Below are 6,000 nucleotides of genomic sequence, written 5' to 3' on the forward strand. Positions count from 1 at the left end.
ACAAATTCAAAAAAAAAGAAGTTTTCGAATTACCAATGAGTTTTGAATTATCAATGCCTTTAGATCAGGAGATTCCTCCAGCCCAACCCACTGGCCCCCAAACACAGGAGCCATTGGGTGGGTTTAAGATATCCGATTTATTACAATTGATTCAGTCTATGCCTGTATATGAGGGAAATAAAAAGGGACTAAAAGAATTCATTACCAATGTTGAGGAGTTTTTAATGCTTATTAAAGGAGCAGATCAGACACCTGCAGGGGTCATGATTTTGAGAGCAATCAGGAACAAAATTCAGGGTAAAGCTCATGAAGTCTTGTATCAATCAAATGTGCGACTTAATTGGAATGAAATTAAAGATACCTTAATTAAACACTTTGTCGATAAAAGAACCGAGTATAATCTAATAGACGAACTTGGAATATTAATACTGTAAAGCCAAACCCGACAAAGATTGAGACAATAAAGAAATTCCCTTTGCCTACTACACAGAAACAAATTAAATCATTCTTAGGTGTCATGGGTTATTATAGAAAGTTTATTAAAGATTTTGCTAAAATAACAAAACCACTAACTAAACAGCTGAAGGGAAAATCAAAGGTTACTGTTGACGAGGACTTTATAAAAACTTTCGAATATTGTAAAACCTTGTTATGTAATGACCCGATCCTAATATACCCTGATTTCGATAAACCGAAATAATACTTACTACAGATGCAAGTAATGTCGCTTTAGGGGCTGTTTTATCTCAAGGAAACTTGGGATCGGACAAGCCAGTTTCATTCGCTAGCAGAACACTAACGGACACCGAGGCGAACTACTCTACCGTCGAAAAAGAGATGCTTGCCATAATTTTAAAATTGTCACTGACCATAAGCCCCTGACATGGCTTATGAGTTTCAAGGAACCAAATTCCAAATTGGTGAGATGGAAGCTCAGACTGTTAGAGTACGATTACGAAGTTATATACAAAAAGGGGTCTCAAAACGTGATGACCAAGAATCAGTCGAGGCGACATGTGAGGAAACCGTACATTCAGGCACTAACCATAGAACACATAGATGGGACAAACTCATGAATTTTTGATTGCAAACGCTAGCCTAGTCATGGAACCCCAGAGAACTTCGGGAAAACCCGAACGCTCTCACTCTCAATGAGAGTGAGTAAAATGGGGAGAGGGCAAAGCAGCTACGAAAAAATTTCAGTCTAGCACAGACCGCACGACGAAGGCAGGCCTATGTCGCTTGTGATTTCGTTCTGTCTATGTATGTGTACACTCGTCGGTACATGCTCAGGCTTCGTAGTGTGTGTGTGACGTGAAGTTGTACAACATCGCATTTCAATAGCTCGCTCGACCAAAATTTTTCATTTTCGATAAAACAGCGGCAATGCGAATAGGATATGCCCCTGTCGAAAGAATATCAAGAAATATTGGCATCAGCTACGTATGTATCCCGGTGGCTGTGCCGATAGAGTGTTTGCTTGGCAATAGGAATGTCGCTGGTTCGAATCCCAACTCGATTATCGTTAACGAAGTTTTCATTTGTCTATTTTTTATTTTGTTCCTTTTTGATTTTTTTTTTATTTATTTTCATTTTGTTTTTTTTTCCTTTTGTTTATTTTTATTTTTTTATTTTTATATAAATAAAAAAAATAGACAAAAAAAAACTTCGTTAACGATAATCGAGTTGGGATTCGAACCAGCGACATTCCTATTGCCAAGCAAACACTCTATCGGCACAGCCACCGGGATACATACGTAGCTGATGCCAATATTTCTTGATATTCTTTCGACAGGGGCATATCCTATTCGCATTGCCGCTGTTTTGTCGAAAATGAAAAATTTTGGTCGAGCGAGCTTTTGAAATGCGATGTTGTACAACTTCACGTCACACACACACTACGAAGCCTGAGCATGTACCGACGAGTGTACACATACATAGACAGAACGAAATCACAAGCGACATAGGCCTGCCTTCGTCGTTCGGTAGTCTGTGCTAGACTGAAATTTTTTCGTAGCTGCTTTGCCCGCTCCCCATTTTACTCACTCTCATTGAGAGTGAGAGCGTTCGGGTTTTCCCGAAGTTCTCTGGGGTTCCATGACTAGGCTAGCGTTTGCAATCAAAAAATCATGAGTTTGTCCCATCTATGTGTTCTATGGTTAGTGATTCAGGCCTAGAGAACAAATCACAACTTATAGCAATTTCGGAAAAATGTTTAAACGATTTTAATATCCAAATTATCCTTAACAAAGATCCGGTTTCTAACATCAAAATCGAAAGCCCGTTTAAAAAGAAACTTCGCCGCATTATATCAGAACCCATTTTTAATAAAAAAGTCGTGATTAAAATTTTGAAAACTATTTTAAAACCAAATAAAACTTGTGCAATTTTTACCACTGACACAATATTCAAAATAGTACAAGAGGTTTTTTCAGAGTTTTTCTCAAACAGTACACTCTATAAACTTGTTAGATGCACAGAGTTTTTGGAAGAACGTACCACACAGGATGAACAAGAAAAAGAAATTAGAGACTATCACTATTATAATAATCACAGGGGAATTGATGAAACTCTAGCCCATTTAAAAAGAACAATATATTTTCCACATATGAAGCAAAAAATTACAAAAACAATAAACAATTGTGACTTATCCCAAACCCTGAAATACGATAGACATCCGCAAAAAGTTCCTTATCAGGAAACAGAGGTTCCAAAACTCCCATTAGACATAATTCATATCGATTTGTACACCATTAACCATCAAAATGTTTTAACAATAATAGACAAGTCCTCAAAATTTTCTGCTGGGTACACTATACCAGCAAGAGATAAATATAGTAAAATCAATCAGACATTTTATGTGCACTCATGGCATACCTAAAAAGATTGTGTGTGACCAGGGTGCAGAGTTCGCAGGAAATCTTTTCATTGATTTTTGCACTCAATACAATATCACCAGACATGTGAAATCTTTTCAACAGTCTTCAAGTAACGCCCCTGTTGAACGATTTCATTCGTCTTTAACAGAAATTTACAGACTAATAATGGAAAAGAGGAAAACTGAAAAAACCCCCACAATACATGACGATATCCTCGCTGAAGCATTGATCACTTACAACAATGCTATACACTCTGCAACTAATTTCACACCCTTTGAACTATTCTCGGGTCGAACCCACTTGTTTCAAAAAGCATTAAAATTTACTAACGAACACGATTATTTACAAGACTTAGACCTTTATCAGAGAAAAATTTACCCCAAGGTTGCTCAACAAATATCTGATCAAAATAAAAAACGAATTTTAAAACTAAACGAAGAAAGGAGGGATCCACCAGAAGTGGAAACTGACGAGACAGTATTCAGAAAAGAAAATAGAAGAAATAAATTGACTCCTCGCTTTTCAAAACATATTGTCACTAAAGATAAGGGGGTCACATTTATTACAAAGAAAAAGCAAAAAATTCACAAGTCAAAAATAAAACGATTGACAAGAAAGCCTTAGCAAAAAAAAACCAGGTACATATATATAAAAGATAAAATACAAAAACACAAGCAAACAAAAAATTATTACATACGATTTTTCATACATACATACCTAATTATTGTAAACAACAACATACTTATTACACAAAAAGAATAAAAAATATCAAAGAAGCTAACATCGGCTATGCCGAAGTTTATATACCCTTGCAGTCCTTGGTAATAATAATTTTACATGTTCAAAATTTGTTTTCTGCAACTCAATTCATCAATATACAAACAAAACAATTTTACTCTCTATTTTACAATTATTTTACAATCACATATGTAAATTACATAGCATACTCCGATTTTTATGAAAATGTTTCTTCTAGTTCTTCATGAGCTATATGATATAGTGGTCCGATCCTGATGGTTTTCATACTTTATTTTTCCCGGGTAATAAAAAACACCGAAAAAAAATTTCAGCCCGATAGCTCTTAAGACGGCTGAGTAAAACGCATTCGCACAGACGGACGGACGGACGGACGGACGGACAGACGGACAGACGGACATGGCTATATCAACTCAGCTTCTCATGCTGATCAAGAATATATATACTTTATGGGGTCGGAAACGTCTCTTTCTGTGCGTTACAAACATCTGACCAATTTTATAATACCCTCTGCAAGGGTATAAAAAAAAGAAAGGAATTTACGGAAATTCAAGGGAGCATGAACAAATGAATAAACAATGTCAATCATCAATGAAACGTTAATAATAAAATAATTATAAGATTTTCAAACATTACCGATCATACTAATAACAAACAGAATATTATAAGTAATTTAAAAAAAAAAAAAAAAACTATAAAAATAAGATCTATAAGGAATTAAGCACTGAACACAACGAAATCCATGTTCTTCAATATTTAAATAGAATTGGCCTTAGCATTGATGTTATGTATAACCATTTAAATAATACTTTATTTTTTTTTGCTTAAAATTATCCCAAAATTTATTTTGTCAACCAAAGAAGACAAAATCACAGAAATTTTAGCAAGACGAAATGTCACAATTTCATCGCAAGAACATTTATATAGATTACTTGAAATAAATACATTTGTAAACAAAACTAATGTAATATTTTACATAAAAATACCAATGTTCAGAATTAAAGACTATAAATTCATTCAATATACCATTGCTAATGACAAGACTAAATATCTGAAAATACCTAAACATGTTATTAATAATAGATATAGTATTAGGCCTCTTAAAGATAAAATTATTTTTTTTTTGCCCCAACGTGGGATACAAATTATCTACAAGGAATCATCAATGGACAGAACAACCGGAAATTCTGGAACCAGAAAGGGAGTTCGTTTTGTTGGTGTTAAATAGACTTAAAACCTAGCATAGACAACCTCACCTGGAAGCAATCAAAGCGCAACTATATTTTAATCCTTTTAAGAGGATCAATTGTTCTCAAACCACCACCAGTCACTACTAATTTCGTTCAGACCACCGCTATGGCCCTCACTTCAATCCAGTCGGGGAGGAGTTACCTACCCGGTCACCACACCAACGAATTCACCTTCAACTACACAAGCCATGGACAACACATCAAAAAGGGCAACAAATAACACATATGTACATATATACGTACATACATATTTACACACATACATATATACATACATATATACATACACATATACATACATACATAATTAACTGAAAGAGAGAACGGCATTGTTGCCGAATAAAAATATTCATTGTGTGTTGAACGTCAAACAAGACAGAGGTTTTTATTTTATAAAAAAAAACTAAAAGTAAATAAACACAGGGAAAAGTTACTCTTTTCCTCGAACACGACTTGGCCAAGATGTTAACTAGCGCGAGTGTCCTTCATTGAAGCGTACTGAAGAGTGGAAGTATTTAGGTAACCGGTTCACTGCGGATGGGCGGGCTCAATATAGTCCAGCAGACGACCTCGGTCCGAAGCTGTTAAGATTAACAAGAGCCCCTCTGAAACCACAACAGAAGTTATTTGCACTTAGGACTGTCCTTATCCCACAACTCTATCACCAACTAACACTTGGGAGTGTGATGATAGGCGTCCTAAGAAAATGTGACAGATTGGTACGGCAATTCGTAAGGAGATGGTTAGATCTCCCACTGGATGTACCAGTAGCGTACTTTCACGCCCCCCACACTTGTTTGGGTCTCGGGATTCCGTCAATTAGATGGATGGCACCGATGCTGCGTCTGAAGCGATTGAGCAATATTAAATGGCCCCACCTCGAACAATCCGAGGTAGCTAGCTCTTTCATTGACGACGAATTGCAAAGGGCTCGAGATAGATTAACGGCGGAAAATGGTGCAAACGGAAAAAAGGTACAAACATCGCATTGTCAAAAAGAGGTGGTTTTAGTACGTAGGCGCTGTGGGACTTCATTGTCCTGATGATGCAGCGAATCGTGCATACGAGATTGTCCAGTAGTTGGTTGCTCGTATCTTTAGAAGATTTCCTTCCTC

Source organism: Drosophila willistoni, unplaced genomic scaffold, assembly GCF_018902025.1.
Source record: "Drosophila willistoni isolate 14030-0811.24 unplaced genomic scaffold, UCI_dwil_1.1 Seg346, whole genome shotgun sequence".
Lineage (NCBI taxonomy): Eukaryota > Metazoa > Arthropoda > Insecta > Diptera > Drosophilidae > Drosophila > Drosophila willistoni.